Here is a 24,903-nt window from a genome sequence, read left to right as displayed (position 1 = left end):
CTCTATGCACTGAGCCAAACCGGTAGGGCCTAAAAGTTTTTGCACAGCAAAGAAAATCATCAACAAAATGAAAAGACTTCATATTGAGTGAAAGAAGATATCTGCCAATGATACACCCAAGAAGAGGATAACATCTGAAATATATGTGAAACTCATAAAACTTAACACCAAAGAAATAATTCAAATAAAAAGTGGGCAGAGGATCTGAATAGACATTTCGTCAAAGAGGACATACAAATGGCCAACAGACAGGAAAAGATCATCAGGGAAATGCATATTAAAACCACAATGAAATAGCAACTCATATGCGTCAAAATGGCCATTATCAATAAATTGACAGTAATCAAGACAGTGTGATTTTTAACATGGCAGCCAACAGGACCAGAGTGAGGGTGAGAATGTGAGTGAGAATGTGAGAGGGCAAGTATGTGGAGTCTCGGGTCAGTAGTTTGGGCTCTCCTGGCCTGGGAGCCACTGCTACTGCCACAGCCACTCCCCAGCATGGCTCCAGCTTAAGAAACATGCCATCTTGAAAGTTTTAAAAGGTCCTCCTCAGGAGGAGGCTGTGGGGAGTGGCAGTGGCTAGGTGCCCTGCCTTACTACCACTTGGACTTCCCTGGCTGGGCTGAGCCCACACACACACCGTCCCAAACTCCATGCGCCAACAGATGACACCGCCTGGACCCATGCCTCCACTGCAGACACTGGTGGGACCCCACACACAAGCTGAGAACACAAACCAGACCCGTGCACTCACTGAGGACACTGCCCGGACCCATGCTGCCTCCACTGACCCAGCAGGACTCATCCCTGTTGTGGACTTACCCATTGTCACTGCTACTGTGCTATCACCACCACCTTAGAGCCCAACTACTCTGCTCCACTGCCAGGGCTCAAGGGCAGGAACTGTGCTGAAGACCAGGGAGGTGGATGTATCTTCTCTGGCCCTGGACCAAGTAGAACTGAAGATCTGTAGGTAAGATGGGAGGGCCTGGGACTGAGAGTGGTGGCCCCAAGGGCACTGGCTGTGGAGATTGCAGAGTGGGTGCAGCAGTGAAAGCCTGGGCTGAAGTTCCTGGGTAGAGTAGCACTAGCAACCTGCCATCATGCAGCTTGGAAAGCACCTCCTGACCAGTGGGAAGGGGCCTCACAGTGGAGCTCAGGGCCAGCCTCCAATGGAGGGGTCTGAAGGATACACCTAGCATTGAATCTTGGGACCCTTTATTACTTGGAGGAACTGTGCTGGTGAGCAGAATGGGGACTGGGCAGTAGAACCAGGAAGGAGGATCAGCCCTGCTTACCTGGAATGCAAGGGAGGTGCCCACTTTCCAACTGGCGAAAGAGCTGCTTCTGATCTGACCTGTAGCGACCTGAGGTAAGCAGGAAACAGCCTGGGCAGGAAATCTGTGACCCTGCAGGTAGCAGTGAGGAGGTGCCAACAAGCCACGTAGAGCTGAAGTATTGAAAGTAAAGGAAGTGCCTCCTCACCCATCTCCCCCTCCTATAAGCTACTGGCACCACTCCCAACATGAGTCTGATTAAACCATCCCAGCCAAGACCAGTATATCCTTGCAGAGCCCAGCTCCATGGGGTAACAAAGAACAGATCAGAATAGGGATACTCAGTGCATGAAACTCGAGGCAGACCCAGCCTCTGTGCTAAGGAAGCCCTGTGGTTAGACTGCTAGAGGCTTCAACCTATGGGGCCTCAATTAGTTTGCCCAGGGCCAGAAAGGGACTTTGACAAATAGACAAATTTGTCTATTTGTGACAGAATAGACAAATCAAGGGACCAGATTCAACATCAGAGAAAAATCCAGCGAACTCCATAAACAGTACACCCAAAGGTTTGTGTGTGTGTGTGTTTTGTTTGTTTTTTGTTGTCTGTTTTTCCTTTTTCCTGCTCATATTTCTAATTTCTCTTTCCTTTGATTCTATTATCTTTTTGTCATTTTATTATTAGCTTTTCTTACTTTATTTTTTTCTTCTTTTCTCTTTTCTTTATTCCATTTAACTTTTCCTAACTTACTACATCCATTGTTATTATGTTTAAATTCATTATTATTATTTCATCTGTTTTCGGTTTCCTTTTCTTTTTTATTCCTACACTAGTTCTTTTCGCTTCCTTCTTGCTTCCATATTGCCATTTTTTTCTTCTTCTTTCTCCCTTTCTCTTTATATCCCTTCTAGGTCTTTGGTCTCATGTCTTTTAATATCCTTTTTATTTTTTCTTTGCTTTGCTTTCTCTTTGTTTTTCCTTCTTAGACTTGTTGTTGCTTTGCACAGCTTAATTTTCATGGTCTGTTTGCTTTGATCCTGTTGTGTCTTGTTCTGTTCTGTCAGCATCTGTATAGCAGCTGGCATGAGAAGGTTGGAGTGGAGCTTCACTAATAGCAACTTTGAGGAGAGTTCCCTCCCACAAATGGGACATCAATAATCAAATCCTAATTACACCAGGTGAGCCAAAATAACATACACAAAGGGCAATCATAGATTATCCAGCTCAGGAGATCAAAGAGACTGCACCAATGGACCCCTGATGAACACAGATGCTAAAATCGTCAACAAAATATTAGCAAATCAGATCCAGCAATATGTTTAAAAAATCATACATCATGATCAAGTGGGTTTTATTCCAGGGATGCAAGGCTGCTACAATATTCACAAATCAATAAATATAATACATCATATACACAAATTGAAAGATAAAAATCACGTGATCATATCAATAGATGCAGAAAAGGCATTTGACAAAATCCAATACACTTTTTAGATAAAAAGTCTAAGCACAGTGGGAAGAGAGGGATCATACCTCACTATTATAAAGGCCATATATGAAAAATCTACAGCCAATATCATACTCAATGAGCAAAAACTAAAAAGATTTCCCTAAAGAAGAGGAATAAGAAAAGGATGTCAACTTTCACCAATCTTATTCAACACTAGAGGCCCGATGAAGGAAATTCATGCAAGAGTAGGCCTTCCTTTCCCCGACTGCCGGCACTGGCTTCCCTCCAGCACCTGGGACCCGGGCTTCCCTCCGGCCACCGGCAGGCACCCAGGACTGCGGCTTCCTTCTGGCTGCCGGCAGGCACTGGGGACCTGGGCTTCCCACATAGCCCCGGCTTCATCTGGAAGGTCGTCCGGTCTAATTAGCATATTATACATTTATTATTATAGATAGTACTGAAAGTCCTAGACACAGTGATCAGACAAGAAGAAGAAATAAAAGACATCCAAATTGGAAAGGAGGAAGTAAGACTGTCATTATTTGTAGATAACATAACATTGTACATAGAAAATCCTAAAGACTCCACCCGAAAACTACTAGACTTAATAAATTAATTTGGCAAGGTAGCAAGGTACAAAATCAATATCCAGAAATTGATGGCATTTTTTATACACCAACTAGAGGCCTGGTGCACAAGTCTGTGCACATTGAAAGGAAATTAATTTAAAAGAAATATTCGCCCTTTCTCTATAATACAAGTGTCAACCAAATTCACGATCGACAATGACAGATCAAAACACACATGTGTGATGGGTGCCAGTGAGAGCTTTATATATATAGATAAACTTGCTTAATTAGGCCTTATTTTGATTTAGCTAAACTTTCCAGCCCAGTGAAGCACCCCAACTTCTCTTTTAGGTAATTGTCAGCAACACAGCAGTAAATATCAACACAAAGCAGATTATTATTGTAGATCACGCAGGGAGAACAAAGGGTGAAATATTTAACTGCAGCAGTGTTTGAATATATTCTGCGCAGTGAGAAAACATTAAGTCATTTTCAAGGTCCACCATTTCTGACTTCTTTTCAGTTGGGTGAAGTTTCTAAACTTTCTAAATCTCCACTTTCTGGCTAATGAAAGGAAAATAGGATTCTACCAAGTCTCCTATCTACCTACTCCAGGACTTCTGTGAGGATCAAATGAGATGAGGCATGGGAAAATGCTTCACAGACATTTGCTTAAAGTGTAAAATGCTTGCACCTAGCTATAAAGCAAGTCATGTCTCTGGGCTGAAAAAACTCCAAGGAGACTAGTTGCTAGGGAGAGGAAGCTGGGCATTGCTGTGTGACGTCATTACCTGGCGCCCACAGCCACTGTTTCCTGGCTGGGCTGGGCTGTGGGCCACATTTTGGGTCATGGGGTCTTGGCAGTGTTGGCTGCGATTTGGTAGGCTGTCGCTCTGGGGTGGTGACAGAGCCTGTGTCCCACTTGGGGGAAGCTGAGTGTTGCTTTGTTGGTGCCAGGTCCACAGTGCCATTTCTCTGTAAATGGCCAGTGCGTATCACGGCAGCTCCTGCGTTGAGCATCTACTCCCTAGTGTCAGTGTGCACTATACCAACTTGTCAGACAACTGATGGGGCACTAAGCATATTAGCCTTTTATATATAGACTAGAGGACCGGTGCACAAAAATTTGTGCACTGGGTGGGGGGGGGGCGGTCCCTCAGCCGGGCCTGTGCCCTCTCGCAGTCTGGGGCCCCTCGGGAGATAATGACCTGCTGGCTTAGGCCTGCTCCCGGGTGGCAGAGGACAGGCCCAATCCCTAGGTGCAGCCCCTGGTCAGGCTCAGAGCAGGGCTGATTGGGGAGTTGGGGCGCTGCCCCCTGTCATGCACAGAGCAGGGCGGATTGGGAGGTTGCAGTGCCACCCTCAGTCACGCTCAGGGTAGGGCTGATTGGGGGTTTGGGGCACCGTCCCGTCACACTCAAGGCAGGGTTGATGGGGAGGTTGTGGCGCCACCCCCTGTCACGCACAGAGCAGGGCCAATCAGGGGGTTGAAGCGCTGCCCCCTGTCACGCACAGAGCAGGGCCCATCAGGGGTTTGGGGAGCTCCCCCCTGTCACGCACAGAGCAGGGCCGATAAGGGGAGTTGGGGCATGGCCCCCTGTCACACAAAGAGCAGGGTGGATGAGGGGGTTGGGGTGCTGAAACCTGTAAGACTCAGGGCAGGGCCAATGGGTAGGTTATGGCTCTACCCTGTCACATACAGAGCAGGGCCCATGAGGGGGGGTGGGGCGCTGCACCCTGTCACACACAGACCAGGGCTGATCAGGGGGTTGGGGAGCTCCCCCATATCAGGCACAGAGCAGGGCTGATCAGGGGGTTGGGGCGCCTTCCTCTGTCATGAACAGAGCAGGGCGGATAGGGAGGTTGTGGCCCCGCCCCTTGTCACACACAGAGCCGCAGGGCGATCAGGGGGTTTGGGTGCTGCCCCCAGTCATGCTGATCCTGGTGCCGGGAGGCCTCGCAGCTCCGCTGATCCCAGTGCTGGGAGGCATATTACCCTTTTACTATATACGATAGAGGCCGGGTGCACGGGTGTGGGCCAGCTGGTTTGCCCTGAAGGGTGTCCTGGATCAGGGTGGGGGTCCCCACTGGGGTGCCTGGCCAGCCTGGATGAGGGGCTGATGGCTGTTTGCAGGTGGTCACACCCCCGTCAGGGTGGGGGTCCCCACTGGGGTGCCTGGCCAGGCTCGGTGAGGGGCTGAGGGCTGCTTTCAGGCTGGCGGGTGACTGAAGCTCCCAACCACTCTTTTTTTTCTTTTTCTTTTTTTATTCTGGGCCAGCTGTCGCTCTGAGGCTTGGGTCCAGCTCTTAGGCCTCCGCTGCTGAAAGCAGGTATCTGGTTTGTTTGGATTCTATAATCGAAACACTGTTGCAACTCCAGCTCTGAGATCCCGGCTAAAAGTAGGTTTCTGGGGTTTTGTTTAGCTTCTATATTTGTAACAATGTATTCAAACTGCAGGCTCAGAGGCCGGCAAGGCAGGCGAGAAATGTTGGAGTCCTCCGTCACTGAAGCAAGCAAGCCTCATGTTCGCTTCAAGCTGCCTGGCTGCCGGCCGCCATCTTAGCTGGCAGTTACTTTGCATATCGCCCTGATTAGCCAATGGGAAGGGTAGCAGACGTATGGCTAATTACCATGTTTCTCTTTTATTAGATAGGATAGATAATGAACTCTTAGAAAGAGAAACTCTTAGAAAGAGAAACTCAAAAAACAATCCATTTACCATTGAAACAACATCAAAAACGATACCTAAGAAAAAACTTAACCTAAGAATAAACTTACTTTTAAGAAGTAAAAGACCTGTACTTGGAAAAGAGAAATAGAAAAAGATACAAATAAATGGAAGAGTATACAATATTTATGGATTGGAAAAATTAACTTCATTAAAATGTCCATACTACCCCAAACAATCTACAGATTCAATGCAATTCATCAATATACCAATGGCATACTTCATAGAACTAGAACAAATACTCCAAAAATTTATATGGATTATAAAAGATCCTGGATAGCTGCAGCAATCCTGAGAAAGAAGAACAAAGTTGGAGGGATCACAATACCAGATATCAAACTATGCTACGAAGCCATTATAATCAAAACAGCTTGGTACTAAGACAAGAACAGTCATATAGACCAATTGGACAAAACAGAGACCCCAGAAATTGACCCACACCATATGGTCAATTAATATTTGATAAAGGAGGCAAGAATATACAATGGAGTAAAGATAGTCTCTTCAACAAATGGTGTTGGGAAAACTAGACAGATATATGCAAAAAGGTGAAACTAGATCATCCACTTACACCATAAACAAGAATAAAGCAGAGTTAAACATAAGCCATGAAACCATAAAATTCCTAGAAGAAACCATAGGCAGTAAAATCTCAGACATCTCACATAGCAGAATTTTTGCCAACACATCTCGTAGGACAAGAGAAATAAAGGGAAAAGAAAAACAAACAAATGGGATTACATCAAAATAAAAAGCTTCTGCACAGCAAAGAAGCCACCATCATAATGAAAAGGGAGCCCACTGTATGAGAGAACATATTTGCCAATAATATATCTGATAAGGGATTAATCTCCAAAATATATAAAGTACTCATACAATTCAACAAAAGGAACACAAACAATCCAATTTAAAAAATGAGGAAATAGGGAAAAACCAAGATGGCGGCATAGGTAAACACCGGAAATTGCTGCCTTGCACAAGCACTTCAAAAATACAACTAAAAGACAAAACGGACATCATCCAGAACCACAGGAAGGCTGGCTCAGTGGAAATTCTACAACTAGAAGGAAAAAGAAAAGCACACTGAGACTCAGAGGAGGTGCGGAAGTAAAGTGCAGAGGTATGGAGGCGCATGTGGAAAGGACTGGCAACTGAGGACACGGTTGTCTTTTTCAATCAGGAGGGAGACACACGCTTCCACTCCGAACTCCAGTTCCGGGCTACTCTCTGGGGACCCAGACACATACGGGAAGAAACTGGACTGTCTGGCATCGGCTGGAACTTGAGGGTGGCTTTCTCTCAGAGGAGCTTGTAGCAATTACCACAGGACACTGAGAACTGGGACTTCTTATGGCAGGGCTGAGGATCAGCCATAGCTGTTTACTCCACCCTGTTGATTCCCTGAGACCCCACCCCACCCAAGCTGTGTGTAGAGGCTTTTGCATATGAATGACCTGGCCCTTTGCAATCTAAAATTACCTAACAAACTGAAGCTGGGTCAGAGAGACCCAGAACATCCAAAAGAAGGCCCAAGGCCCCACAGCAGCTTGCATTGGTTCACAGCTGGGCCTCATCTGGGCACCTCCAAATCCCAAACAAAGAAGAGGAATCTGCTGATCTCTCCATAGCTCCTGCTGGGTAGCCTCAGGCAGAGACTAAATTAGCACCTTCTTAGAGACCCAAGAGGCAGTGTACCCAATGGATAGAGTGGGACCATCCAGATTACAACTCCTCAGATCCATAAGGGACACACTCAGGGGGCAGACTCAGTGAGCACCAAAGCCCCACTGAAGCAAGTCTTGCCCCAGAAGGGTGTCTCCAGCACAGAAGTTCTCCCACTGCAGACACAGCTGATTCTCACAGCCAATTGGCCTGGAGGTCAATTCCTCCCAGTGATACCAACTACAGTCAAGGATTAACTACAACAAGACTGTGCACACAGCTCACAAAGGGGTGCACCAAGAGTGTCCACCTCAGATAATTGGGGAGGCTGAGCCACTGGGCCCAATAAGACACCTAGCACACAAAGCCACCCTATCAACACAGGGAAGCATAAAAAATGTGGAGACAAAGAAACAGGTCACAAATGACAGAAATGGAGGAAAGCAAACTACTGGATATAGAGTTCAAAATCACACTTATAAAGTTTTTCAAGAATTTTCTAGAAACCGCCAATAAATTTAGTGAGACCCTCCATAAATCTAGTGAGACCCTCGAGGATATGAAAAAGGACCAACTAGAAATTAAGCATACACTAGCTGAAATAAAGAATATTATACAGAGATTCAACAGCAGACTAGAGGATCCCAAGAATCAAGTCAAAGATTTGAAATACAAAGTAGCAAAAAACACCCAAACGGAAAAACAAAAAGAAAAAAGAATCCAAAAATATGAAGATAGTGTAAGGAGCCTCTGGGATAACTTCAAGCGAACCAACATCTGAATTATAGGGGTGCCAGAAGAGGAGAGAGAGAAAGATATTGAAAACCTATTTGAAGAAATAATGACAGAAAACTTCCCCTACCTAGTGAAAGAAATAGACTTACAAGTCCAGGAAGCGAAGAGAACCCCAAACAAAAGGAATCCAAAGAGGAACACACCAAGTCACATCATAATTAAAATGCCAAGCGTAAAAGACAAAGAGAGAATCTTAAAAGCAGCAAGAGAAAAACAGTTAGTTACCTACAAGGGAGTACCCATAAGATTGTCAGCCGATTTCTCAACAGAAACTATGCAGGCCAGAAGGGAGTGGCAAGAAATATTCAAAGTGATGAATAGCAAGAACCTACAACCAAGATTACTTTACCCAGCAAAGCTATCATTCAGAATTGAAGGTCAGGTAAAGAGCTTCACAGATAAGAAAAAGCTAAAGGAGTTCATCACCACCAAACCAGTATTATATGAAATGCTGAAAGGTATCCTGTAAGAAGAGGAAGAAGAAGAAAAAGGTAAAGATACAAATTATGAACAACAAACATGCATCTATCAACAAGTGAATCTAAAAATCAAGTGAATAAATAATCCAATGAACAGAATAAACTGGTGAATATAATAGAATCAGAGGCATAGAAAGGGAGTGGATTGAGAATTCTCAGGAGGAAAGGGGTGTGGGCATGTGGGAAGAGACTGGACATAAATCGTACACCTATGGATGAGGACAGTGGTGGCGGGTGGGAACTGGGTAGATGGGAGCTATGGGGGAAAAAAGAGGAACAACTGTAATAATCTGAACAATAAAGATTTAATTTAAAAAATATATAAAAAATAATAAAAATACAATATATAGGCATAAAAACTGAGGAAATAAACTCACACAAATTCTAATCTACACTAATAAAAGAGAAACATGGTAATTAGTGTCACTCCGCTACCCTTCCCATTGGCTAATCCCCCTGTCACTCAAAGAGTAGGGCCGAGATATTCAAATTAACTGGCAGCCAAGATGGTGGCTGGCAGCCAGGCAGCTGATGGGAACAGGGAGGCTTGCTTGCTTCAGTGACGGAGAACTCCAACATTCCCCGCCTGACTTGCTGGCCTCTCAGCTGCAACTCTAAGCAACAATGTTGCGAATAAATAAGCTAAAAAAACCCCAGAAACCTGCTTTACTCAGCGGAGCTTCAGCCAGCTGGACCGCAACATTGTATCAAATACAGATGGTAAACAAAGGCCAGAAACCTGTTTTCAGCAGCCAAGGCCTCAGAGGTAAAGTTGGCCCAGAATAAAAAAAAAAAAGAAAAAAAGAAAAAAAGGAGCAGTTGGGAGCTTCAGTCCCAGCCTGAAAACAACCCTCAGCCCCTCAGCCAGACTGGCCAGGCACCCCAGTGGGGACCCCCACCCTGAAGGGTGTGTGACCTGCTGCAAACAGCCATCATCCCCTCACCCAGACTGGCCAGGCACCCCAGTGGGGACCCCCACGCTGATCCAGGACACCCTTCAGGGCAAACCAGCCAGCCCCACCCATGCACCAGGCCTCTATTCTATAGAGTAAAAGGGTAATATGCCTCCCAGCACCGGGATCAGCGGAGCTGAGAGGCCTCCCGGCACCGGGATCAGCGTGACAGGGGGCAGCGCCCAAACCCCCTGATCGCCCTGCAGCTCTATGTGTGACAGAGTGCGGTGCCCCAACCCTCCCGCCCCCCACGGGCCCTGCTCTGTGTGTGACGGGGTAGAGCCATAACCTCCCCATTGCCCTTCCCTGAGTATGAGAGTGGCGGCACCCCAACCACCTGATCGGCCCTGCTCTGTGGGTGTTAGAGGGCGGCGCCCCAACCCCCCCTCCTCCACGGGCCCTGCTCTGTGTGTGATGGGGTAGAGCCATAACCTCCCCATTGGCCCTGTCCTGAGTGTGACAGTGGCGGCGTCCCAACCCCCTGATCGGCCCTGCTCTGTGGGTGATAGAGGGCAGCGCCCCAACCCCCTGATCCACCCTGCCCTGAGTGTGACAGGGGGCAGTGCCCCAACTCCCCTTTCGGCCCTACTCTGTGAGTGACAGGGGGGAGCTCCTCAAACCCCTGATTGACCCTGCTCTGTGCATGACAGGGTATGTAGCCCCAACCCCCCTGATGGGCCCTGCTCTGTGCGTGACCGGCGGTGGCGCCGCAACCTCCCCATCGACCCTGCCTTGAGTGTGACAGGGGGCGGTGCCCCAACCCCCCAATCGGCCCTACCCTGAGCGTGACTGAGGGTGGCATCGCAACCTCCCTATCTGCCCTGCTCTGTGCATGACAGGGGGCAGCGCCCCAACTCCCCAATCAGCCCTGCTCTGAGCCCAACCAGGGGCTGCACCTAGGGATTGGGCCTGCCCTCTGCCACCCGGGAGCAGGCCTAAGCCAGCAGGTCGTCATCTCCCGAGGGGTCCCAGACTGCAAGAGGGCACAGGCCGGTCTGAGGGACCCCCTCTTCCCCCGAGTGCACAAATTTTTGTGCACCAGGCCTCTATTATATCTATATATATAACAGCCTAAGTGACCATTATGACCGGTCACTATGACATGCACTAAACACCAGGGGGCAGATACTCAACCCAGGAGCTGTCCCCTGGTGGTCAGTGTGCTCCCACAGCCAACCTCCCACTACCAGCCAACCTCCCCTGATCCCTCTCCTCGGCTGGCTGACCCCAATCGGCCCTGATCACTGGCCAGGCCGAGGAACCTCACCCATGCATGATTCATGCACTGGGCCTCTAGTATATATATATAACACATATATAAAGAGCCAGGGGCCGGCACATCTGAAACAACCGAGTGGGTGACTGAACAGGCTGAGTGGGGCAACAAGGCCATTAGGGGGGTTAGTGAGGGACAACCAAATGACTGAGCAGCAGGCCGCATGGGGCAACCAGGCTGGCTGGGCAGGTTAGTGAGGGATGACCAAACGACTGAACAGCAGGCTGTATGGGGTGACCAGGCTGGCGGGTGGGGGGGGGGGCAGTGAGGGGTGACAAGGTTATCAAAGGGGGGCAATGAGAGGCGACCAGGCTGGAAGGGGGCGCAGTTGGCAGCAACCAGGCTGGGATGGGGGCAATGAGGGGCAACCAGGCTGTCAGAGGGGGGCAGTGAGGGGCAACCAAGTAGGCTGGTGGGGCAGTTGGGGGCACCTAGGCCAGCAGGAGGGGGGCAGTGAGGGGCAACAAGGCCGGCGGGGAGGCAGTTGGGGTGACTAGGCCAGCAGAGGGGCCAGTGAGGGGCAACCAGGCTGGCAGGAGGGGCAGTTGGGGGCAACCAGGCTGGCAGGGGGGGAAGTAAGGGGTGACCAGGCTGGCGGGGATGGGGCAGTTAGGGGTGACCAGGCCAGCAGGAGGGGGCAGTAAGGGACAACCAGGCCAACAGGGGGGCAGTTGGGGGCAACTAGGCCAGCGGAGGGGCCAGTGAGGGGCAACCAAGCCAGCAGGGGAAGCAGTTGCAGGCAACTAGGCTGGCAGGGGGTGCAGTTAGGGGTAACCAGGCCAGCAGAGGAGGGCAGTTGGGGGTGACCAGGCTGGCAGGAGATGCAGTAAGGGGCAACCATGCTTGTGGGGGGTGGGGGCAGTTAGGAGCGACCAGGCCAGCGGGGGGTGGGGGCTGTTGGGGGTGACTAGATTGGCAAGGGGGGCAGTTGGGGACAACCAGGCTGGCGGGGGGGGGGCAGTTAGGGGCGATCAGGCCAGCGGGGGGTGGGGGCTGTTGGGGCGACTAGATTGGCAAGGGAGGCAGTTGGGGACAACCAGGCTGGCAGGGGGGGCAGTTAGGGGCGATCAGGTTGGTAGGCAGAGGCAGGTAAGGGTGATCAGGCTGGCAGGGGGGCCAGTTAGGGCGATCAGGCAGACAGGCAGGTGAGCAGTTAGGAGCCAGCGGTCTTAGATTGTGAGAGGGATGTCCGAGGGGTCCAGTATTGGAGAGGGTGCAGGCTGAGCTAAGGTGACCCCCCCCCACACCTGTGCATGAATTTTGTGCACCAGGCCTCTAGTATATGTGTGTGTATATATATATGTATGTATATATATATGTGTGTGTATACATATATATATATATATATATATATATATATATATATAGAGAGAGAGAGAGAGAGAGAGAGAGAACGAGAGAGAGAGAGAGAGAGAGAGGGAGAGGGAGAGGCAGAAGACCTGAATAGGCACTTCTCCAAAGAGGACATACAAATGGCCAAGAGACATATAAAAAAAGCACAAAATAACTAATCATCAGAGAAATGCAAGTTAAAACCACAATGAGTTATCACCTCACACCTGTCAGAATGGTTTTCATCAAAAAAATTAACAAGCAACAAGTGCTGGTGATGATGTGGAGAAAAGGGAATACTAGTTCACTGCTGATGGGAATGCAGAATAGGTGCAGCCACTAGGGAAAACAGTAGGAAGTTTCCTCAAAAAATTTAAATGGAACTGCCATTTAATCCAGCAATCCCACTTCTGGGAATGTATCCTTCTAAACCCTAAAACACCAATAAGAAAGAACACATGAACACCTATGTTATGGCAGCATTATTTACAATAGCTAAAATTTGGAAACTGCTCAAGCACCCATCAATAGATAGATAAAAAAGCTGTGGGACATTTACACAATGGAGTACTATGCAGCTGTAAAAAAGGAGGGATCTCCTACCCTTTGGGACAGCATGGATGACCTGGAGACTATTATGCTAAGTGAAATAAGCCAATCTGAGAAAAACAAATATCACATGATCTCACTTATTTGTGGAATCTAATGAATAAAATGAATTGACCAACGAAATAAGACCCGAAGCATGGAGGCATGTAACAGACTGACATACCTCCATGTGGGGTAGGGGAACAAGGAGAGATAAACTAAAGAATGTATATACTTATATTCATAGACCTGGAGGAGGTAGGGGCTGCGTGGATGGGTGTAAAGGGGGAGGGATGGGAATGGGGGACATTTGTAATACTGTCAACAGTAAAAATATAAAAAATAAAGCAGTGCTTGACACACACACACACACACACACACACACACACAAATAAATCAACAGACCACAAATGTTGGTGAGGATGTGAAGAAAAGGGAATCCTCATGTACTGTTGGTAGGATTGTAGATTTGTGCAGCCACCGTGGAAAACAGCATGAAGGTTCCTCAAAATATTAAATATAGCCCTAGTCAGTCTGGCTCAGTGGATAGAGCGCTGGCCTGCAGAGTGAAGGGTCCCAGGTTTGATTCCGGTCAAGGGCACATGCCCAGGGTTGCAGACTCGGTCCCCAGTAGGGGGCATGCAGGAGGCAGTTGGTCAATGATTTTCTCTCATCATTGATGTTTCTCTCTCTCTCCCTCTCCCTTCCTCTCTGAAATCAATAAAAAATATATTTAAAAAATAAATTATATGGAAAAACAAAACACATAGAACAGCAAAAAGATTCTCTTAAAAAAATTAAATAGAATTACCATATAACCAAGCAATTCCACTTTTGGGTATTTATCTGAAGAAATCCAAAACACTAATTTGAAAAGATAAATGAATCCCTATGTTCAGTGCAGTATTATTTACAATAGCCAAGATATAGAAGCAAACTGTCCTTTGATAATTGACAGGATAAAGATGTGATGCCTATATACAATGGAATATTACTCAGTCACAGAAAAGAATAAAAATTTTGCCATTTGTGACAACATGAAGAACCTAGAGGGCATTATGCTAAGTGAAATAAGTCAGACAAAAAAAGATAAATACCATATGATTTCACAGATATTTGAAATCTAAAAAACAAAATAAATGAACAAGAAAAACAGGAACAAATTCACTGATACAGAGACTTGGTGGTCACCAGAGAGAAGCAGGATTGGGGAGTTCGGTGAAAAAACATGAAAGGATTAAGAAGTGCAAATGGGTAGTTATACAAAAAGTCACGGGGATATAAAGTACCCTATAGGAAATATTGTCAATAATATTTTAATAACTATATTTTGTTAGATGGGTACTAGACTTATTAGGGTAATCTCTTCTTAAGTTATCTAAATGTATAATCAGTATGTTGTATACCTGAAATTAACATAATATTGTATGTCAACTGTAATTGAAAAATTAAAATAAAATAAAAAACACCCTCTGATTTTCAGTTTAGGAGAAGTCCTGGAGAAGGAAAGCAAGACAATAGGGGCCATGACACTCTGCATTCCAGTGAAAATTTTGGCCATCTAATGTATAGTGCAAAAGGAACTGGATGGAAACCTAATTTGTGCCCTCGTTTCAATTCAATGTCTATTCCAGAGGTATTTGAGTGATTGGAGAGTATATAAAAGAAGGCTGTCTTTGAAAGAAAGACCTATTTTTGGAAAGCACTGCTGTGCTCTGTATTCCTACCTCATAAGAAGAGGAGACTGCAGTGCCACCACAATTCCAAGTGGAATGCAGTGAGAGCTCTTAGGAAAACTCCCCCTGTGTCTCAGAGTTTAAAAGGAACAAAGACTGGGGCCCAATTCTTTCCTGGGACTAGACATGAGCCCCACACTAAGAGCTGGCCTGGGTCAGGATTTATATCAAGCCTATCAAAGAGAACTTCCTTGACCTCTAGAGAATGGCTCTTGAACTTTTCTTGTCCCTTATTCCCTCTTTTTCCCCCTCTGCTCCCAGCCTAAGGAAGTTGAGAATACCAAGTGGGACAGAGAAGAATTTCAGGAAAAGGAAAGAGATAAGCAATCATCAAGGCTTTTTCACTACAAGCGTCTAGAAAAGCCAGGAGTTTACACTTTTTTTAAAAGATTATGGTATTTATTAGTACCATAAAGTGAAAGTTGGTTATTACCCAACACTGACATCCATGGGCAGAAAATCAACTAAGACACAGAGCAGACTCATAGAAGTTATAGCAAAGAATAAAACAATGGTTCTCTAGTTGTTTCCTAAGGGGTACTCTTTTTCTAATAGGTATAAAAAATGTTAAATAATCCTATGGATAGTGCATGCTTCTTGATTTTACTATGAAGGCTCCTAGTCTTTCACCACTAGGCATTAGGTTTTTTTGTTTTAACTTTTTAATATAAAAATTTTCAAACATACACAAAAGTAAATTTTAAACAGTATAAAAAACCTCCATGTACTGATTAACTAGCTGCCACACTTATAAAGTCATGGACAATATTATTTTATGTAGACTCTAATACACTAATTTTAGGTTAGCTTTATTTATTAACAGCTTTATGGGGAGAAACTTCACATACCATATAAGTCATTCATTTAACGTATATAATTCAATGTTTCTTAGTATATCACCACAAATGTTCTAATTTTATTTTTTTTATTTTTTTTAATATATTTTATTGATTTTTTACAGAGAGGAAGGGAGAGAGACAGAGAGTCAGAAACATCGATGAGAGAGAAACATCGACCAGCCATCCCCTGCACATCTCCCACCGGGGATGTGCCCGCAACCCAGGCACATGCCCCCAACCGGAATCGAACCCGGGACCCCTCAGTCCGCAGGCCTACGCTCTATCCTCTGAGCCAAACCGGTTTCGGCATGTTCTAATTTTAGAACATTTTCATCTCCCTTGAAAGAAAACCCATTTATAGTCAATTCCCATTTTCCTTCCTTCCCCAGCCCTAAGCAACCACTAATCTACTTTCTACCTATTCTAGACATTTCATATAAATGGAATCATATAACATATGGCCTTTTATAACTAGATTCTTTCACTTAACATGTTTTCTTGGTTATGTCCATGTTATAGCATGTATCAGAACATAATTACTTTTTATTGGCAAATAATACCCCATTGTATAAATATATCACATTTTGTTTATCTACTGATGGATGGGCATTTGGATTACTTCCACTTTTTGGCTATTGTGAATGCTACCATGAACATTCATGTACAAGTTTTTGGTTGAATATTTTTTCAATTCTCTTGGGTATATAACTAGGAGAGGATCTGCTGGGTCATATGCTAACTCTGCTTAACTTTTTAAAGAACTGCCAAACTGGTTTCTGAAATAGTTGCACCAGTTTACATCCTACCAACAATTTCTCCAATCCTAACCAACACTTCTTATGATCCGTCCTTTTTACCATAGCCATACTAAAACGTATGTAGGTATCTAGTAGGTACCTCATTGTGGTTTTGATTTACACTTTCCTTGTAACTAATAACATTGAGTGACATTAGTTTTTAAGAACCCAATTCTTTATAATGCTTTTCTATTATAAATTCCATTATAGTCCATTACTTTTTCAAAGGCATTCCCATTCACGTTGGAGTAGGCAATAACTCTATTTTCTAGCAGTACAGAGCAAGTGAGGGTGGTATAAACATTTTGAGTGGCTAATGGGAAAGGGGAACCAATATATCTTTGCATGATTTTTGCCCAGGAGAATGGATTGGGGAATAAATTAAGCCAGAAAAAGATCAGGTCCAAGAAAACTGCTCATCCTGATTTTTTCTTGAGTAAACTTCAGGTTTTCAGTTAACTTTTTATCTACATTATATAAATTTAATTCAGAGTAAGCCTGCTCAAAACACTATGTGCTTGTTTTTCAAACACTATCTGTATTCTAACTTTCCTACCCTTGTGCCTGATAACTTTTAGGTTAATAGAGTCAAAAGGAAAGTGAAATCATAGAAACTGGAGTGTTCAATTAGTGTATAATGAAGCTAATATTTAATAGCTTCAGATAGCTGTTATATCTTTCCTGAGGAAGGAGGTGCCCACCTGAGTGTGAAATTTCTTTTAAGTCTTATTATTATTTTTTTAAATGTATTTTTGATTTTTTACAGAGAGGAAGGGAGAGGGATAGAGAGTTAGAAACATCGATGAGAGAGAAACATCGACTAGACGCCTCCTGCACATCCCCTACTGGGGATGTGCCCGCAACCAAAGTGCATGCCCTTGACCAGAATCGAACCTGGGACCTTTCAGTCCACAGGCCGACACTCTATCCACTGAGCCAAACCGGTTAGGACAAGTCTTATTATTTTTAAAAAAGCAAATTTTGCTTGTTATTCCATAATACATATTTATTGTGGAAATGCCTCAGATTTAATTATTTCCTCAATTAATTCCCCAATAATCTACCAAAGGATGACAAAATTTTGAAAGCTGGAAAAAAATCACTTACCATAAGAAAACTAGAGAAAAGTTCATGTGAACACAAAACCTTAAAAAGAACTCTTTTGAGCTCTGGCACCACTTAAAATAGACCAATAACAGTACCACTTTTACCCAACATAAACTGTCAGGTATAACATAAGTCTCCCATTTTTGGTCTTTTATTCAATTCCAAGAAGGAAAAAAGAGAAGTGAAGACAAAGTAAATTAAAAAAAAAAAGGAGTTCCTGGATAATAGCTGACTCTAAGTCTTACATCAGAAAAAAATTTTTTGTTAGATCTGGAACCTTCTGCTGTTGTCAACAGGTAAGGTTGTTTCTAAAAGTATCACAGGTGCTGTGCTGAAAAGATTCCTTTTAAGACTCTCCTTGCCCTGGCTGGTTTCGCTCAGTGGATAGAGCATTGACCTGCGAACTGAAGGGTCCTGGGTTTGATTACAGTCAAGGGTTGTGGGCTCAATCCCCCATAGGCGGCGTGCAGGAGGCAGCCGATCAATGATTCTCTCTCATCACTGATGTTTCTATCTCTCTCCCTCTCCCTTTCTCTCTGAAATCAATAAAAATATATTTTTAATAAAAGACTCTCCTTAAAGGGGCTGTCATTGGCTATGTAATAAAAATTTATGTAATGACATACTATAATTCTCCTGCCACTCCTCCTTTTACTATGATGAAATATGACAACCATCAGTAAGTTAAAACATCAGAAAATGCTTTAAGCCCATAATAACATGAAGCATGAAAAAAAAAATGAAGTATACAAAAGAGAGGGTGAATAAAAATAGTTTTTTTCCTTGCCATAATTAGTCAGTGATTATATATTTATTTTTTCTTGTCCTATTATTTATATTTTCTCATCCTATTATTTGTATATGACCTAATTAATGTGCTTGTTTCCATCTGTACAGTCTGAACAGTATAAACTCTGGGAACTTTGAAAAAGCCAGCCTCAGAAAAAAGGGACCACTAAATCAAACCAGGGAAGGACTATCACAGCTCGGCCTCACATAATAACCCAAGATAGGAAAGGTATTCCACATTAGTCAGAACCAGCAGACACAAATCCAATAGAGATAGGGTATGATAAAATAATAAATAAGTTGAATGTCCCAAAGAATTCATTGCATACTCAACCCATTATCACTTAGGAAATGAACAATTTGTTAACATATTAAATCCATCATGATAGCATGGTAAGTTGTAATGATACTGCAGGCCATGTAAAACTTAAAGCACACACAATGTCCAATAAAGAAAATGAGTTGCAAAACTAAAAATCTGTATTAAAAAATGAATTTACATACCCAATGAAGAATAAAAAGGGACTGAGTGTAATGGCCACTGGTTCAGGTTTAATGGTCTTTTACTGTGCAACCAAGTCTCAGGTACCAAACAAGAATTAACTAAGAACTCAGCCTTAAAATTAGTCTTTTTTTTTCTCTCAAATCTGATTTGGTATTTGTGTCCTACCTCCTTTTTTTTTATTTTTTAAATTTTGCTAGAAGTTTATCAATTTATTAATCCCCAAAATAAACCTCTGGCTTTGTTAATGTTCTCTATTGTACATTCATTATTTCTTTATTTACTTATTTTTCTATCTATCTATCTATCTATCTATCTATCTATTATTTATTCATGGAGAGAGAGAAACATTGATTGGTTGCCAGGGACAGAACCTGCAACCTAGGTATGTGTCCAGACCGGGAATCAAACCCACAACCATTAAGTATATGGGACAATGATCTAACCAACTGAGCCACACCAGCCAGAGTGATTGTACATTCACTTTATGTTCTAATATATATAAATTTATATTTGAGCTCTTATTCTTATTATTTCCTATTTTAGGCTTTCTTTTGGTTTCAGTATATTTTTTCTTAACTTCTTGAGATGAATATATAGATCATTAATTTTTTAGCATTCTTCTTTACTAGCATATGCATTTATGGCTACATATTTTCTTCAGCTTCAGCAACACTACAGATTTTTATATTTTCATTATCATACACTTAAAAATATTTTTAATTTCTATTGCAACTTCTTCTTTGATTCACCACTTATTTATAAAACATTGCTTAAATCCCAAATATGGAATTTTCTAATTATATTTTTGTTATTGACTTCTAGCTGAACTCCACTGTGGTCAGAAAACATACAACATTATTTCACTCCTCTGAAATATACTGAAATTCCCTTTATGATCCAGAATATAATCAATTTAGATAACTGCTTCATATGCATCTGAAAGTAATATATACTGTAGCTGTAAAGAACACTGTCCTATGTATATCAATTAGGTCATTTGTCAATCACATTGTTCAAATATTATATACTTTATGGGGTATTTATTGGTTGTTTTATCAGCTATTGAGAAAAGTGCTAAAAATTCCCCACTACAATTGTGACTTGTCTGCTACTTCTTTTAGTTAGTTCTGTCAAATATATTTGAAGTCATTTTATGAGGGAATACACATTTAAAACTGTAATATCTTGCTGGTGGACTAACCTTTACATTGTTAACTATCGTTCTGTATCTCTAATAAAGCCTCCTGTTATAAAGTTTATTCTCATACAATGAAGTCAGTAGTATAAACTGATATAAAACTATTTAGGAAAACTGTTAGTATTATATTAAAGCTGATATATGCCTAAACTATGACACAGGGACATACCTAATAAAAATGCATTCATATGTGCACCAAAAGACATGTACAAGTATGTTCACATCAGCCTTTATCATAATAGCCCCAATCTGAAAACAACCCAAATGCCAATCAATAATGGAATGAATAAAAAAAATGTGGTATGTTCACTGAAGGGAATTTTAGACAATAATAATAATAAATCACCTACAACTAGGTAAAGGAACATAGATGAATTTCACATATTCATACTACATAATATCACATAGTACATTCATGCTACAAGTGAAATTTAATGTCGAACAAAAGAAGTCAAGCACCGGGGAGGGTTGGGGGGCAGGAGGTAGGGGGGTAAGAGATGAACTAAAGGACTTGTATGCATGCATATAAGCATAACCAGTGGACATAAGACATTGGGGGATAGGGGAGGCTAGGGGACTGTCTAGGGCGGGGGGATAAAATGGACACATATGTAATACCCTTTGTAATACTTTAAGCAATAAAACAATTTAAAAAAAAAGAAGTCAAGCATAAAAGAGGAGATATTTTATGATTCTATTTATATAAAATTCAAGGATATGTAAAAATAATCTATGGCTATAGAAGACAGAATAATGGTTATCTTTGGGAGAGATGGGTAGTGAGTACATGGGACAAGAATCAATATTCTGGAATGCTAGTAATATTCTGTCTCCTGATCTGATTTGAGCTCTAGTTAAATGAATATACTCCCTTTATAATAATATTCATCAGACATATATTTTAAGTTCTGTGCTTTGAGGAATGTATGTTATCCTTTTAAAACTATATATATATATATACCATTATATCTGCAGACTCGTCAAAATTAAAATACCAAGTAACCAAGTATTGGAGAGAATACAGGATGACTATGTTTACAAACTGCTGTAGTAATTGAACTCGTACAAGCATTTTGAAAAATAATTTGGCAATATCTAGGAAATTTAAAGATGCACACATATTGTAAATCCCGGCAATTCCACTGATATGTTTATGACCTAGGAAAGCACCCATGTGTGCACCAAGATACTTATAAATATATGTTCAGAGCAGTTCTTTCAAAGGAGCCAAAAACTTGTCTCATCCACTCACTAACTAAGCTGTAGGTAATTTTATTAAACAATTCACAAGAGTGATCCTAAAGAAATATAGTATTATGTCAGAAAATCAAGACTCAAAACAACATTACACAGCACAATTTCATTTCTATAAAGTTAAATGTCAAAACTAAACTATCTCTTTTAGGGATGTGTCAATATATGGTAAATAAAACAACAAATTACCACCTTAAAGTCAGGATAAGGATTAGGTTTTTTCTCTGTGGGTAGGACTAACTGTGGTTTCTGGAGTGCTAATGCAAGTTTTTGTTAAACAGTTTCCCTTTACAGTTACTTCTTAAACTTATATTTTAAGCACTTTTGTTTACATATGTAGTATTCAGAAATTTTTTTTAAGAATGAAAAAGAAACTAAATAATAGCTACAGATAATTTTAGTGAAAACATAAACTATGAAATGGTAAGTGCTGTAAGATTCCAATCTTGAAATAATGTATACTATACATGCCTAGGAAATGTATTAGAAGGAAATAAATCAAAACATTGACTGGCTATACTCTTTGTAACTTCCTATTTTCCAAATTCTTTAAAATAACCATGGCACATTTTGTGTGTGTATTTAAAAAGGGAAAACTTAGCACAGAGGAGTAACTGAGCTATTTTCTAAATTAATATATGAACATCACAAAGAAGGAAATGAGGATGTATGTATACTGGGATCTGTGTGCCCATCCCCAGGGCTTCCCATTATTTTCTTGAATGAAAAGTTGTAGGAAGAGGATATTTAATGAGTCTATGTTAAACAATACAATCCAGGAGAAAGAGAGCATAAAGGAAGCCCCAGAGCACCTTGCATTTGGCTTGGTCCACAGCCATTCCTCCTTCTTCTGAGGACCTCTTGAGAAGAAGAGCTGAGGAAAGAGAAAGAAATCAGAGATGCCAGGTTTTCCTTGTGGCCCAGGCTCATCAGATCAGAGGTAGCTTTGGACCCACACCAACCACCCATGGAAGAGACCAGAGGAGTCTGGGATATCTTTAGCATTTCAGGTATGAAAAGGGGAAAAGTCTGTTGTCCAACACCAAAATCTGTCCTAACCTCACACATCAACACACTGTCCACCCTGGCACAATTACAGGCACCCTCCAACTGCACAAAGAATGCCACAAACAGTTACATGATCACACTCACACATCCTCAGTCACAGGCATCCAGTACACTTACTGCTGCTAACATTTATACAACCTCAGTCACAAACACTCAGCCCTCATATAACAGTCATAGCCACATACTCACAGATTCTCTACACTCCGCTGCCACACACACACACACACACACACACACAGAGGCACGAATATCCCAGCCAGCCGTCATGGCTCAGTGGTTGAGCCCTCGACCTATGAACCAGGAGGTCACAATTAGATTCCCATCAGGACTCATGCCCGGGTTGTGGGCTCGGTCCCAGTGTGGGGTGTGCAGGGGGCAGCGATCAATGATTCTCTCTCATCACTTATGTTTCTATCTCTCTCTCCCTCTCCCTTCCTCCCTGAAATCAATAAAAATATAGCTAAAACAAAACAAAAAGTTATACGAACACACACACAATCACAGTCGACCAAGGGTAAACAGTCACACCTACACACACAGTGCCGCATACTGTCACAATCACACACCTACAACGAGGATATCCACAGTGACACCTGCACACAGAACTCCGCGCATAGTCACAGTGACACACCCACCATGAGGCATACAATCACACTCACACGCAACGCCGCACAGTCACATAAGGTCACAATCGTACAGATGGAATCTCACACTTTTCCCCAGCCCGACCAACTCACACAGGCCCGAGACTCCATCAGGGACGCACCTGAGAAACCTGGTCAAGCTCCCAAAACCAAGGCCGCTCACCTGGCACTCCACCTTCCTGGGAGGCCCAGGGTTCCACAGGCTAGTGTAGAGGTGGCCCTGTTCCCGCGGGGCCCTCTGGGAAACGTAGTCCCGACCCGGATCCGTTTGGTCAAGATGGCGCCCGTCTCTCGGGTTTCCCCGCTAACGCATACTCTAGGTTACGCCGACAGCTCTGCCATGAGTCTTTGAGATCTAGACGCAGGCTCAGAATGCGCTCCCACACCAGGTAGATCTCATACCCTGGAGACCAGTTTCTTCCATACACCCGGCCAATCCCAGGGAGTCATATGTTCCTTGAGAAATAGAAAAAGGTAGCCCCGTTCTCGCTGGAAGTTGATTAGAGCCGCAAGTACTTCTGGGAAACGTAGTCTTGAACCAGAAAGGGTGAGGCTCCCGCCCAAGTAGAAGATTGTCACAGATGACTTTCTGCATTGAGCTTTCCCACGGGGACGAGTGGGGCTGTCCCTCTTCTCGGACTTGCAAACCCACTCTGCGAATACTAGGGTCTAACTAAATAGCCATTTTGGCCTTCATCAGGTGGGGAACCTTCACTGCTCAGGGAGTGGAAACCTGAAAATCTCAGATCCAAGTCACACCAGGGAATGTAATCCCGGAGCTCAGAATGGGGCTGAAGGGGGCGGGTTGTCAAGAGCGTCAATGTGTGTGTTGGGGACGGTAGTGGTGACTCTGAAGATGGCCATAGCGTGTGTAAGGCCATAGGTAAAATTGGAAGCGTTACCTCACTTTCTTCACCTGAATACAATGATACTTAAGGGTGTTACCTGTGACCTGGGTTCTTGTGATCCTCCACGTTAGAAATCAAGGGAGTTCGCCAGAAAAAAAGAAAAAGTTCAGGCAAAGACTTGAACTTGTGCACAAGGTAGCCTACACCCAGACAGAAAAGAGGGATGGATCTGCTCCCCAAAGGGCTTGAGGGAAAGGCTTTTATTGACGAGGGAGGTGGGAGGGCTCCTGATCTCTGAGCCTGCGCTGCTATTCAACTGTTTGGGGGGGGGGGGGGGGGAGTTCAGAAAGCAAGTAGAAGAGATAAGACATTTTTCATAGGGAGTGGAGGTCTGATTATATTTTTGTGGTGGACTTACCTGGTGTTTTGATTGTTTGTTTGTTTGTTTGTTTGTTTGTTTTCTGACTATCTGGAGTCTCTGGGATCCCAAGCAGGGGTGGCAGGGTGGTACCAGCTCTGTGATTTTTTTTTTTTTCTTATCCAGTGTCCTTGGAACCCGGGACCCAGGTTTTATGCTGTCTCAGGGATGCATGTTCTTGTACCATCAATTTTATTTGACTATTGGAGAAGCACAAAGAAAACCAAATTGGTCTTGTTAGCCTACATATTAATTAAGGAAGAAAGCAAAGAGAATCGGGCATTGTTCAGCCTAATGGGCTGGAGAGCTGAAGTGACATTTAGCCTGTTTGCTTCATCAGGAAGCTATAGCTTCACTAGCTTCACACATACTACAGGGAATCACAGAATTACCCGGACAAGGATTAACACCCTTCCCTGCCCTGCTCTGGTACTGAAGATTGGGGGTGGGAGGGTCTGTGGGGGGGGCTGGAGGGGGGGGGGGCGGTGAGAGAGCAGGGGGAGATAAGGATCAGTGCAATAGCAGTCAAAATGGCACAGTGGGGAGGTACTTGACCATAGACACCTGTCAGTCTAACCTGGGAAAAGGA

At 43.6% G+C, this 24,903-nt stretch overlaps 1 protein-coding gene across 1 annotated transcript in view; it reads right to left on the bottom strand.

The window, feature by feature from the left end:
* LOC308531457 (uncharacterized protein) overlaps positions 1-23,278 on the bottom strand; it is a gene marked incomplete at its 3' end in the record, with an annotated part of 60,527 nt that extends 37,249 nt beyond the window's left edge. Inside the window, exons 1-2 of the mRNA XM_081108385.1 lie at positions 23,212-23,278; positions 22,149-22,210 (exon numbers count right to left, since the gene is read on the bottom strand). The remainder of the gene's footprint in view (positions 1-22,148; positions 22,211-23,211) is intronic.
* Positions 23,279-24,903: the final 1,625 nt, after the last annotated feature.

The sequence above is a fragment of the Myotis nattereri genome (assembly GCF_964212035.1).
Source record: "Myotis nattereri genome assembly, chromosome: 15".
In the NCBI taxonomy this organism is placed as follows: Eukaryota; Metazoa; Chordata; class Mammalia; order Chiroptera; family Vespertilionidae; genus Myotis; species Myotis nattereri.
This window is presented reverse-complemented; position numbering and strand designations above follow the sequence as displayed.